Here is a 12,123-nt window from a genome sequence, read left to right on the forward strand (position 1 = left end):
GGTGAAATCTCGCGAGTAGTTAAAAATCCTCGCGAGACGTCGCTCGATCACGTGATTCCTGGTACCCTCTAGACTGCCTGCATTTAATCAGGTTAGGGACGTGAAGTGGGCGGGGTTACTAAGGAAGGAAATGGCGTAACTATGATGCACAAGTTACCGGATGTACGTTCGTCTTGTCTCAGTTCTGGCTCAGTGAGGGGAGCTTTTGGATTGTTAATTTAGGGGTGGGTGCTGTCCGGCTTTTCCAGAGGTTCGCAGGGTGCTGGGTAGTGGGAGGAAAGGGGTTTAATGTAGCATTCATACTAGCGGTTGGTTCTCATGCAGTCGGGGTACCAGCCGCATCAGCATCGCCTGGTTTTTATTTTTTTACAATAATTTAAAATTTATTGCAAAAATTATTTATTACAGATTCTCAACCTCAGGCCTCTGAATCAGAAACTCAACTCTGAGGATAGGCTCAGCAACCTGTTTCATGGAGCCCTCCAAGTAATACCAAAGTCCGGGCAGGTTTGAGCTGTATATAATAATAAAAGTCTTGGAGTTCTCTTGTGGCGGCAGCGGGTTAAGGATCCCAAGGTTTCCGCGTTGTCAGTGCAGCGGCTTTCATTACCGTGGCTCGGGTTTGATCCCTGACTCAGCAACTTCCACATGGCTCTGGCAAAAAAAAAAAACAAACATAAAAGGTCTTTGTGGCTACAAAAGCGCTGATTAGGTTATGGCAGAACCCATTGGACAGGAGAATGGTTTATTTAAAACCCATTTGGGGAGTTCCCGTCGTGGCGCAGTGGTTAACAAATCCGACTAGGAACCATGAGAACCATGAGGTTGCGGGTTCGATCCCTGGCCTTGCTCAGGATCTGGGTTGCCGTGAGCTGTGGTGTAGGTCTGCTCGGATCCCGCGTTGCTGTGGCTCTGGTGTAGGCTGGAGACTACAGCTCCCATTCGACCCCTAGCCTGGGAACCTCCATATGCCGCGGGAAGCGGCCCTAGAAAAGGCAAAAAGACAATAAATTAATTAATTAATTAAAACCCATTTGGGGAATTCCACTGTGGCGCCCTGGGTTAAGCATCCAGCATTGCCACAGTGCTGTGACAGGTTGCTGCAGCTGCAGCTCAGATTTGATCCCTGGCCCAGGTATATTCCATATTCCAAGGGTGTGGCAGGAAAAAACCCAAACCTCTTTTGTTAGCCCTTACCTGGTTTTCATTACGTTATGTAGGTTAATATCGCCTGAAGGGGAACAAGTTATAATCTTGGGTGATAAGCAGAGTGGTGTGAATACTTCCATTTATGTTTAAAAAGAAATGTGCATCAAGTGTGTAATCTTATGTGCTGTTTATGGACTGATAAACAAACCTGGAGATTTGGAATGAAAGCAAAATGTTTTCACTGATTATGCTTTTTACTTTTTAATCCTCTTTTTTCATAGCATAAAAGTTTTTTCCAAATTAAAAAATATATATAGTTTAAAAAAGGGTAAAGGCCTGAGACACAGAGGCTATATGAATGCCAGGAGAGAATCTTCCCTGGAGGATTGGGGTCTTGCTAGAACTTTAAGAAAGTCCTCCTCTAATGTGGGCTAACTCTTCTGGATTGTGACAACATCTTGCTTCAGTGCCTTCTTGCCTTCTCTTTTCTTTTGTTTTCTTTTCTTTTCGAAGAGGTCTTAATGTGTTCTTCTCTATGTACACACTCATCCCTCATGTTGAGTCAGATAACTATAGAGAGAAAACCAGGACAGGTTTGTTATGATTGAGGTGATAGTCAACTTGCAAGAACTGAAAATGCTGGAGTTCCCATGGTAGTGTTAATGAACCCAACTAGTATCCATGAGGACTCAGGTTTAATCCCTGGCTTTGTTCAATGGGTTAAGGATCCAGTTTTGGCATGAGCTTTGGTGTAGATCACAGACGCAGCTTGGATCCCTAGTTGCTGTGGCTGTGGTGTAGCCTGACAGCTCTAAGCTCTGATTCGATCTCTAACCTGGGAACTTCCATATGGTGTGGACGCAGCCCTAAAAAGACAAAAACAACAACAAAAAAACCAAACCAAAAAAAAAAAACCTGCTGCAGAGGGCAGCAGTGTGTAGCTAGAATTAAGAGGGAAGACAAACCAGAGAGGATGTCCTCTCTGGTTTTTCCTTAATATAGTAGAAATCTGTTTAAAATATAATGTAGTTTTTGACAACTGCCGTTATTTTAATTGTGTATGTTTAAAAGCTAATGCCAGAAGGATCTTCCTTGAATATTAACTTTATAGTTGTACAAAAATTTCTCAAATAATAATAGATGCAAACTATTGCCTTTGGAATGGATAAGCAGTGAGATCCTGCTGTGTAACATGGGGAACTATGTCTAGTCACTTATGATGGAGAATGATAATGTGAAAAAAAAGAATGTATACATGTATGTGTAACTGGGTCACCATACTGTACAGTAGAAAATTGACAGAACACTGTAAACCAGCTATAATGGAAAAAAAATCAAAATCATTATACAAAAAGTTAAAAAAAATTTTTCTCAAATAAGAACTCTTCATGAACCCCCTAGATCAGAAAATAGGTGAAGATTTATAGGAGTTCCTGTTGTGGCTCAGCTATAACAAACCCAACTAGTATACATGAGGACTCAGGTTCAAACCCTGGTCTTGCTCAGTGGGTTAAGGATCCCATGTAGCCATGAACTGTAAACTGTGGTGTGGGTTGCAGACCTGGCTCAGATCCCACACTGCTGTGGCTGTGGTGTAGGCTGTCAGCTGCAGCTCTGATTTGACTCCTAGCCTGGGAACTTCCATATGCCTTGGGGGTGGTCCTATTGAAAAAAAAAAAAAAAAAAAAAAAGGACAGACAAAAGATTTATAAGCTCCAGTATAGATTTTTTGATAACTCTTGTTTTCAGGATTGCTTTTAATCTATCCCTCAGTGCAACATAGATTATATTTGGAAAGAAAAGATATAATGAATATTATTAGTTCTCATGAAGAGATAACAGGCACCATTCTAATCACTTTACATGTATTCATTTATTTTTCACTATGAGTCTGTGTACTTTTAAAGACCAAATGGGGAGTTTCCGTTGTGGCTCAGTGGGTTAAGAACCTGACATAATGTCTGTGAGGATGGGGGTTCGATCTCTGGCCTCGCTCAGTGGGTTAAGGATCCAGCATTGCCACAAGGTTGAAAATGAGGCTCGGATCCTGTGTTGCCATAGGTTGAAGATGAGGCTCGGATCCTGTGTTGCTGTGGCTGTGGCGTAGGCTGGCAGCTGCAGCTCTGATTCAGCCCATAGCCTGGGAATGTTCATAGTGCAGCCCTTAAAAGCAAAAAAAAAAAAAAAAAAAAAAAAAGTAGAAGAAGAAGAAAAGAAAGAGACTAAAAGGAGTAAATACTAGCTTTGACTAAGATTGTTACTTCAGATAGCCATTCTGACTTACCATCTCCTTTGACATGTCACAATCTAGTTTCAATGTCTGATATTTCTTAAAGCATTCTCACTCAAATTTAATCATGTTTATTCTTCAAAAAGAACTGTATCTAAAATGTCATTGACACAGGTTTGATCCCTGGCCTTGCTCAGTGGGTTAAGGAGCCTGCGGGGCTATGGCTGTGGCTGTGGCTAGGCCAGCAGCTATAGCTCCGATTTGACCCCTAGCCCAGGAACCTCCATTTGCTACAGGTGTGGCCCTAAAAAGACAAAAAATAAAATAAAAATAAAACCTCTTTTTCTTCAAACCCAGTATTTATTTTATTGAAACTCAATAAGTAAATAAAATTTAAAGACTTCAAATATATATACAGCTGTTTCCTTTCTCTGCTAAAGAAAATTAAAGTATAGCAGCTGCCTTTGGAATTTACCAAGTCACTGCAGAACATGAGTATGAAATTAATATGTTTTAATTAAAGGGGAGATTGTGTTCTTTAGCTTAGCTTTTATTGTATCCCTTCTCGACTAAAAGTAGCCCCAGATTTGCCTGCATTTTTTGCTATCTGTACAAATGCCTAAGGTGATGAATTAGAGATGTGTACATAGTCATAATAACTGTCTATGCCCTTTGCCCTTTTTAGTCATAATAGGTGTTGTGAGTGTTTGTGTGGACATTTGCTGCAGGGCAAGCTGCTGGCTTTTTCTGCCTATTGAGTGTTTTGGGGGACAGTGTAGTGAAAACTTATCCTGGAATGACTCTTAGGTGGCATCATCCATTTAAGTCTGATGGACCTTAAATGAATGCTGACCAGTGCAGGTGCTCATCAGTCATAACAATCCTGATTTGTCCACTGAAATCTGTACTGCCTTGCTAGTCTTAGAATGTACATTTTTAGCTCTTTTGTGTTTTACATGTACCACTAAAGAATGGAAAACATACCACTAAAAGCAGAAAATAAGGGATTTCTTTAGTTTGGAAAAGATGATAATCTAAGTCTTTAGAGGGATCATAAATGGCCGAGTCATCAAAGTTCTTTAGACCTGTTTGAAATTAGAGTTTAATAGTACTCTTACGTTCTTGGGGCAAAAAGGACAAAATTCTCAAACATCACAGATTTATTGTTAATAGTTAATTATATTAATTGGTAATGTAATTTTAAAAATTGTTTATATCTACTCTAGATAAAGTGAATGATTAATAGATTTTTGTTAAAACTGAAAGGGAAGAAAATTATGTAAAATAAAAAGGTTTGGAGTTCCCAATGTGGCTCAGCAGGTTAAGGACCTGACATCTCTATGAGGATCAGGTTTAAGAGGAACAAATGAAATGACTGTGAGGAAAGAATCAGATCCAGAGTGTGGTACATAAGAAAATTGGCCAAAATTCTTCAGGAGGTCAGTGTCATTGAAAAGGGTGGGGATGGAATTCCCGTCGTGGCGCAGTGGTTAACAAATCTGACTAGGAACCATGAGGTTGTGGGTTCGGTCCCTGGCCTTGCTCAGTGGGTTAAGGATCCGGCGTTGCCATGAGCTGTGGTGTAGGTTGCAGACGCGGCTCAGATGCCACGTTGTGGCCCTGGCATAGGCTGGTGGCTACAGCTCTGATTCAACCCCTAGCCTGGGAACCTCCATATGCCGTGGGAGCGGCCCAAGAAATGGCAAAAAGACAAAAAAAAAAAAAAAATTGAAAAGGGTGAGGACTATTCTAGATTATGAGACAGAAGACCTAACAAATGCAATGGGTAAATCTTGATTGAGTCTTGGTTTGGAAAAATAAAACTATTAAAGATAATTTGAGGAATTCCTGTTATGGTGCAGTGGAAACATCCAACTGTATCCATGAGGATGCAGGTTCAATCCCTGGCCTCAGTCAGTGGGTCAGGGATTCGGCATTGCCATGAGCTGTGGTGTAGGTCACAGATGAGCCTCGGCTCCTGTGTTGCTGTGGCAGTGGTGTAGGCTGGTAGCTGTAGCTCTAATTTAGCCCCTAGCCTGGGAACTTACATGTGCTTCAGGTGTGGCCCTAAAAAAGCCAAAAAAAAAAAAAAAGAAAAATTGAGGACACTGGGAAATTTGAATACGGACTGGATATTAAATTATATTAAATTATGGTTAATTTTATTAGGTGTGGAGTCACTTAGGTTACTTAGAATGTCTTATTCAGGTATTTTGGGATGAAGTGCCATTATATCTATAACCTACCTTCAAATAGTTCTGCCAAAAAACTATATAAAATTTTGCAAAATTCATTGTTATTATACATGCTATGTATATATAATACATAGTGTTGTTATACTTACTATGTACATATATGGAGAGAGAAAAAATTTAAATGTGGCAAAATATTAAGTCATTGTAGAGGATATCTGTGTTTGTTCATTGTACTAGTCTTTCAACTTTTTTTTTTTAAAGGGCCGCACCAGAGGCACATGGAAGTTCCCAGGCTAGGGATTGATTCAGAGCTACAGTTACCGGCCTATACCACAGCCACAGCCACTTGGGATCCAAGCCACATCTGTGACCTACACCACAGCTCATGGCACGGCCAGATCTTTAACCCACTGAGGGAGGCCAGGGATTGAACCTGCATCCTCATGGATCCTTAGTCGGGTTCGTTAACTGCTGAGCCATGAAGAGAGCTCCCTAGTCTTTCAGCTTTTTTGTGTGTTTCAAAACTTTCAGAAGAAAAAGATGGAGAAAAGTGTTCATAGACTGGCTAGAATAGTTTTGGTGAGTGTTGTGTGTATTGGGGCAGGGGGGTTGGTGGGGGGAAGCATCGGGTAGGTGAGAGAAACTGCAGAAGCTAGCAGTAGCTTAACAAGCTCAGAAGTAATAATAGGAGATTACAGGAGCATATATGACTGTCAGAAACAGAAGGCCACAGAAAGCCAGATGGGTCAAGGCATAGCAGGAAGATGTGGGCAGTAGAGGCCAAAGCAGTCATAGGAGCTCTTTGAAGGCCAGGAAGGAAAGCATGAGAAAAAATTACTTTGACTTCCTCACATGCAGGAGAGAGGCCAGTGGGCCTTGCTCTCTGATGTGGTGACAGGAGCTTTTTTCATTTTTGGGCTCTGTTTGGCTGTCTCATATAACAGCCTCCAGCAGTAGTCTTAAGATGGTCTTTTAAACCCTGAATTAATTAGATTCATCTGCATCACAGCCCCTGCAAGTGCCCTTTTTATCTGGGTGTTTCCACCCCCATATTCATGTTGCCTATTTATTTATTTATCTTAGAAAAAGATTATCACAGAAAAAGCAGGAAAAGCCTAGTACATTCCACATAACTTTGATTGCACAGTGGATAATAAAACGATCTTTTTTTAAAGGATACTTACACCAAACAAACATGGGTGGTAGAGGGATGTATATTCCCAAATGTAAAGAGGAAAAAACAGACAGTTAATATGACTTTTTCCAGATGCCAGAATGAGCCCAAGTTTTTCCATAGTGAAGCTAGTGGTCCATAGCTTGAGATAGTCACATGTAGCCATGTTATCTGTATAGTGTTAGCAATTGAAAAAAAAAAAAAGGAACTACAGGATGGAGACCTCGGTTCTCAAAGGAACCAGTAGGTGGCAGTGGAGACACAGGCATCTTTTGATATGTGGCCCTCCCCCCTCCCCCCAGTGATGATGGAGCCTTAGTGAAGGAGATTGCTTTGTTGGGGAGGAAATACGGAAAAACAAACAGCAAAAAAAACCTATGGTTTATAGCAGCCAAGTGATGAGGACCTGCTAGTCATCTGTACTCAACTCCTGTTCTTGGTTTTAACGTATGCATTTTTATTTGTACTTGGTATGATTCTTTTGATACAACAACTTTGTATCCAAAATCCTTTAGATCACTTGTGTGCTGTTTACAACATCTCTCTTGTCAATTTTAGAACATAAGCTGAAACATAAGTAGGAAGTTTGGCTCCTTTTGTTCAAGGCCCAATACATTTAATACACGCTTTTTTTTTTCTTTCTTTTTTTTTTTTTTTTTTTTTTTAATGGCCATGGACGCAGCATATGGAAGTTTCCAGGTTGAATCCAAGCCACAGCTGCAGTGACACCAGATCCTTAACCCATTGTGCTGGGCTAGGGACCAAAGCCACATCTCTGCAGCTACCTGAGCTGCTGCAGTCAGATACTTAACCCACTGCACCACAGCAGGAACTCTAATACATACTTTTATAGTGACACCTTCATTCTCTGTAATTAGTGCCCATGAATTAGGGCTCTTTCTGGTCCTGGCAGGTGACATAAGTTGGGATTCCTAAGAAAAGGACTCAGATTTCTGTGCTAGAGGTTTATTGTGATGAACCCTTGGGAACATCCCCTGTGAGAGGTGACAGGAACAGGTTGGGGCAGAGGAAGAAAGGAGCTGTACCACAGTTCCAACAGAGGCCTCAGCTAGTCCTGTAGGGGCTCTGGAGCAGGGATGGCCCTTCGGAGATGCTCCCCAGCTTCAGTCAAGGGAGCCAGGGCTTTATACCCACCTACCCCAAACAATCAGTCAATAAATAGGGGCTGCCCCTGGGAAGGGGGCTAAGAGCAATTGAACTGAAAACTGTCGGCCACCAACAGTCCCTGCTTCTGGAAGATCAAGCACCTCAGTACTGAAGAGGAAATCTGAGCAACACACCACAGCATCCACAGTAGGAAAGAAGGCATACTTCCCACATTGCATCCCTTATTTTTGGCTCCTCTGATGCTGCCTCTCTTGCAGAAGCTACCGGTTTTAAAAACCATGAAACAATGTCACCTTACCATCTTGTTTTCCCTGTGTTAAAAGCTAATGGAAAAATGCCTGGGCACTTCCTGCAGATGAGTTTTGTTTCCAGTTGATTTCTGATATGTTTATTTTTTATATTATAGGAGAACTTGCTTGTGCTTAAGCATCTCAGGTACAAAGATGAAGCATTTCCATTGTTGAATGATGCTCCAAAACTTTTTGGCACAGTTGGAGATTGTTTATACGAGCACATCAAATAGGGCAACTTTTATAAAAAGAAAAGCCACTGGGGTAAGTTTTATGTTCTTTTTTAAAAAGGGGGAATAAATGATATTTTCTGAAAGTAGCCTCTTTGTAGGCAGAAAATGCATGATCAACTATTTATAAAGAACTTTTTTTTTTTTTTTTTTGTCTTTTTAGGACCATACCCCACAGCATATGAAGGTTCTCAGGCTAGTTGAATCAGAGCTATAGCCACTGTCCTACATCACAGCCACAGCAACACCAGATCCGAGCCACATCTGCCACCTACACCACAGCTCACAACAACACCAGATCCTTAACCCACTGAGTGAGGTCAGGGATCAAACCTGCGTCCTCATGGATATTAGTCAGATTCATTTCCGCTGAGCCACGATGGGAACTCCCAAAGAACTTTTAAAAATTTATATTTTTGCCTGACTTTGCCTTTTATATTCTGTGCTACGGATGTCCTTCTTAATTTTTTTTTTCCAGTTTCAGCTACGGGCATCACTTTTCACACTTATAGTAATTTGACTAATTCTACTTGCTGAATGTCTTTTGGATGCATTCCCTTTTCTCCATCCCATTGCTGCAGACCAGGCTGTCATCATTTCTCACCTAGCTCGATCCAGTAGCTTAAGATGGGGATCCTTCCATGAGATGCATCTTCCACACTTGGCTGCCAGATTGATCTTCTGGATATGCCAATCCAAGCATCACCACACCCACCCCTCAAAATTCCCATTTGTTAGCCTTCCATATAAAGCCTTTGGTGATTGGGCCATAGCCTGCTTCTCAGCCTGAGCCCTGACCATACTCTCCATGTATGAACCTACCCTCTTCTTTCATGCACTACAGCTTTGCCTCTAATATCTGTTCTACATTCACATGCCTTTCCCCCACTTTCCTGCCTGGAAGAATATCTTTAATGACCCAGTTCTGATGGGGCTTTGGTGACTGCTCACCAGCTTTCACAGAGCTCCTCGCTTCCCATTTCTTCTCCCTTAGTGTTTTGAATCTAGTAACAAACACCCTGAGCTATTGGTGTTTAGAATGGAGCTATTCTAGACATGATATCTAAGGGGCAATGATCACATCTTGTACTTTTTCGCATCGTCAACATTTGGCAAGATGTCTCCGGGACTAGTAGAATCCAGTCTCCTTGAGAATGTGGAGGAAGCAAACTTTAGATAGCAGTGAATATTATGTTTGACTTTGAAGAATGTTCTAAAGACTTCTTGTATTTAGCATTATGATATTTCTCTGACACATGGGCACATGATATCCGTTGCTTTATAAGGTTATTACTATAGTAAGATAAAAGGAGTTACCATTTTCTTTATTTTTAAAAAATTTTTATTATAGTTGATTTACAATGTTCTGTGAATTTCTGCCATACAACATATTGATCCAGTCGTACATATATATACACATTCTTTTTCTCATATTATCTTCTATCATGTTCTATCACAAGTGATTAGATATAGTTCCCTGTGCTATACAGCAGGATCTCATTGCTTATCCATTGTAAATGTGACAGTTTGCATCTACTAACCCCAAACTCTCAGTCCATCCCATTCCCTCCCCCTCAGCAACCACAGTCTGCTCTCCATGTTTGTGAGTCTGTTTCTGTCCCATAGATAGGCTCATCTGTGCCATATTTTAGATTCCACATATAAGTGATATTGTGTGGTATTTGGGGAGATAGTGTTTTGAAGCATTTTCTTGGTGGAAAGAACTTCTAATTGATCCTAAGTAATGGTGTGTCTCTTGGCAGGCAGTTGAAAGTGATTTTTACATTCTTGTTTGCTGGTAAGGATATAGATACAGACAAAAGCACTATAATAGCTTGATTATGAGCACTTCAGTCAGTGTATCTCTGTTTTGTCTTTTTTTCCAGTGTTACTGATTAGGTACCTTTTTGATGCTTTTTCCATAGGCAGAGTGAAGTAGAACCAATTAATCTGACAGTCAGTAGAAGAACCAAACTCATGTAACTGAGACAAGAAAGTAACTACAATTTATGGATATATGTGGCCATTCATCTTGTGGTTTATTTAGAGAAAATACTAAACACAGAGCCCATGTTTATTTATTCTCATTTTTGCTGTGTCTTCTAAAAAAGTGTCCTGGGATAAAGTACTGTTTTCTGCCCTATCTAAAGAAAACGAGTTTAACCATATTTCCTGTATCCTTATAAGGCAAACAAGTTGATGTGAATGTAATAGCTGTTTCTAACAGTTTGTGAGTTGTGAGCCCAGATTAAATGATCGTGGGCTTTCATTTTTTTGTTTGTTTGTTTTGGTTGTAATCGATGTTCTGTGTGGTCTTACTCAGTTTTTCATTTGCATTGCTCTCAGATTTCTATTTTATGATCAAAAGAAGACACATCAGCTTTCTTGACTGGTAGGTAAAACAGCACACTTGACTGCAACCTAAAGTTCTAGTGTGGATTCTACCTCTCACTAGCTGGGAGATCTTCAGCAGGGAGACCTTATGGATATCAGCCTCCATTTCTTTATCTGTTTTTCTTTGCAGCATATGGAAGTTCCCAGGCTGGGGGTCAAATCTGAGCTGTAGCCACCAACCTACATAACCACAGCCATAGCAACACTAGATCCCAGCCACATCCTCCACCTATACTGCAGTTTGCGGCAGCACTGGATCCTTTAACCCACTGAGCGATGCCAGAGATTGAACCCGCATCCTTATGGACTGTAGTCAAGTTTGTTTGCGCTGAGCCGCAATGTGAACTCCCATGTGATTCTTAGTTTATGGGAAGTCAAGAAAGTCGACATCAGATCTTCCTTGATTAATCCAGTCCATAGATAATTACTCAGTCCTACCCCCATCTCTCCTTCCTCTGAGCTGCTACTGAAGTATATCAGGCTATACAGTCTAACTCATATTAGTCCTCTGATGGTAAGCTCTAGGAAGGCAGGGTTCCACATATGAAATTTCATACCCTCCCTTCCCTCCCTGGCCCCACCCTGGCCAACTCCCAGATCTAGGCCTTTGTTGTAGAATCAATTAATATATGTTAGCTAAAGAAGGAAGCTCAGGGACTCTACAGCTGTCTATTAAGAACTGATTTTTTTTACGATACAGAGAAAAAAAGGTCATTTGGCAAGAATTTCCTTTGATAACTTCCCCCTCCAATACATACATCTAAAAATATTTTATGTTAATTCACCCTTGAAAAGATTGAAAAAATATGGCTATATTAAAATGTAACTCATGCATACAACCAAAAACATCATTACAAAGTTAAAGATAAACCCCAGACCACAGAAAATATTTACAGAAAGAAGTAGTAACCAGAATTAAAAAAAAAAAAAATCCAGCCCATCCTTAAGAAAACAGATAAATAACCCAACAAAAAAGTGAAAACAATGGGGAGGAGAATGAGTTCTTACTGTGGCACAGTGGGTTAAGGATCCAGTGTTGCTGCTGCTGGGGCATAGGCCCAGGAACTTCCATATGCTGCAGGTACATCTGAAAAAAAGGGGGGAAAAAATAATGAGGAAGAAAAAGAAGAGATGATATGAACAAGCAATTTACAAAAGAACCTAACAGCCAATAAACATATGAAAGATACTCAAGCTTATGATTAATCAGGGATATGTCAACAAAAACTCATTAAATGGAAGAGAAAAAAAATTTTTTTTTTTTTTGCTCTTTAGGGCTGCACCTGAAGCATGTGGAAGTTCCCAGGCTAGAGGTCGAATCAGAGCTGCTGCT

General features: G+C 40.7%; 1 long non-coding RNA gene across 3 annotated transcripts; it reads left to right on the plus strand.

Moving 5' to 3' along the window:
* Window positions 82-11,774, plus strand: LOC102164743. 3 transcript variants are annotated; one of them, XR_002338635.1, is made up of 4 exons: window positions 82-162; window positions 409-507; window positions 8,283-8,430; window positions 10,322-11,774. It is a non-coding gene; the product is annotated as an uncharacterized LOC102164743 (long non-coding RNA). The 3 variants fall into 3 exon arrangements; XR_002338636.1 differs by having other exon boundaries at window positions 114-224; XR_001301207.2 differs by lacking the exon at window positions 82-162 and adding an exon at window positions 166-250.

The sequence above is a fragment of the Sus scrofa genome, chromosome 14 (assembly GCF_000003025.6).
Source record: "Sus scrofa isolate TJ Tabasco breed Duroc chromosome 14, Sscrofa11.1, whole genome shotgun sequence".
In the NCBI taxonomy this organism is placed as follows: Eukaryota; Metazoa; Chordata; class Mammalia; order Artiodactyla; family Suidae; genus Sus; species Sus scrofa.